Genomic DNA, 1249 nt, shown 5'->3' with positions numbered 1-1249 from the left:
GTGACAGTTTTGGCGACCCAGATGGGACGACGCTTGTGAATCTCGACGGATCCGTGGGATCACGGGACCTCCAGCCGGCACCGAGGGATCCTCGGGGAGAGCCTCCGATCCCCGGACCGAAGAGCCCCGAGCGGCACCCCCCCTGGGAAGGTAAAGGTGCTCTTTTCTTTATGAGGGTGGTTGCCCGCTCGTCAGACGCGGCAAAAGCCCCACAGGGTTGGGCTACGAAAGTGCCTAAGGGAAGGATCGGATCCTCTGGGACAAAAGTCTGTAGGATGCCCGGGTGGTTTGGAATCTGGGAAGGGGGTTGAGTCCCCAACCTCCTGTTATGTTGTGTTAAGATGTTGTTTTTGTAGTTAAGCTGCAAGTGGAAGGAGCGGGTTAGAGTCCTGCTGCAAGTGATACAAGGGGCACAAGTCCCCAGCGTCTTGTTGTTTTGTGTTAAGTCACAGCCTTTTTGGTTTTGAGTTGTTTCCACACCACTTTTTAATGGGTAACAAGCCTTTGGTGGAAGGGGGGGATTTTGAAAAAACCTCTCCTTAGATGTATATTGAAGTATTGGGGAAAGATGGGGGGAATCCTCTTACTCAGAGGCAAGTTACAGAGTATTGTAATTATTAGTGGCCAATATATATTTGAGCACCAGCAGAAACAGCCACAGAATGGAACTTTGGTGTATAATACAATATTGCAATTAATGTTATTTTGCAGGAGAGAGGGAAAATGGGATGAAGTGGCTTATGTAGATTTATTCTTTGCACTAAGAAACCATGCAGAGTGGCATAAAGAATGTGGAATGATTCCTCAGGATCCTATGGTTTTGGCTTTAGAAAAGGAGGGAGGGTGCAAGAACTTGAAGAGGTGTTGTTCAGCCTGTAGTATCAGTAAGAGGCGTTCAAAATGTAGATTGGAGGAAGAGGAGGGTGATTTAGGATAGATGGTGGTACCCCAGCAGAGGTTGGGGAATGGTTTGAAGGAAGACCATGTTAGTAGTAGTAGCAACTTAGAGAGAGAAGAGGGATTTTGGGAAAGGAGAGGAGAGACTGGCGGACTTATGGAGGCAGAGGGATTTAGTAATTTTGTGGGGAGGACTAGAGGGAAGCAGAGGATGGGAGTGGTCATTCAAGCTCCTCTCCGACAAGTGGTCGGAAACAATGGGCCAGCAACAGTTAAGGTACACTTTTCAATAATGGATTTGTGATTGCGGAAAGAAGACCACAGGAGTATGTAGGGAGTACCTGGAAAGAGT

General features: G+C 48.0%; 1 protein-coding gene across 1 annotated transcript in view; it reads left to right on the top strand.

Annotated features, from left to right (window-relative positions):
* The first annotated feature begins 6 nt into the window (after window positions 1–6).
* Window positions 7–1249, top strand: part of LOC118452534 — a 7043-nt gene continuing 5800 nt past the window's right edge. The window contains exon 1 of the mRNA XM_035896723.1: window positions 7–150. The gene's annotated coding sequence lies outside the window, so the exon portion shown is untranslated. The remainder of the gene's footprint in view (window positions 151–1249) is intronic.

Source organism: Egretta garzetta, unplaced genomic scaffold (assembly GCF_000687185.1).
Source record: "Egretta garzetta isolate BGI_Z169 unplaced genomic scaffold, ASM68718v1 scaffold256, whole genome shotgun sequence".
Lineage (NCBI taxonomy): Eukaryota > Metazoa > Chordata > Aves > Pelecaniformes > Ardeidae > Egretta > Egretta garzetta.
Note: the sequence above shows the minus strand (reverse complement) of the source record. Positions and strands in the feature narration are given on the sequence as shown.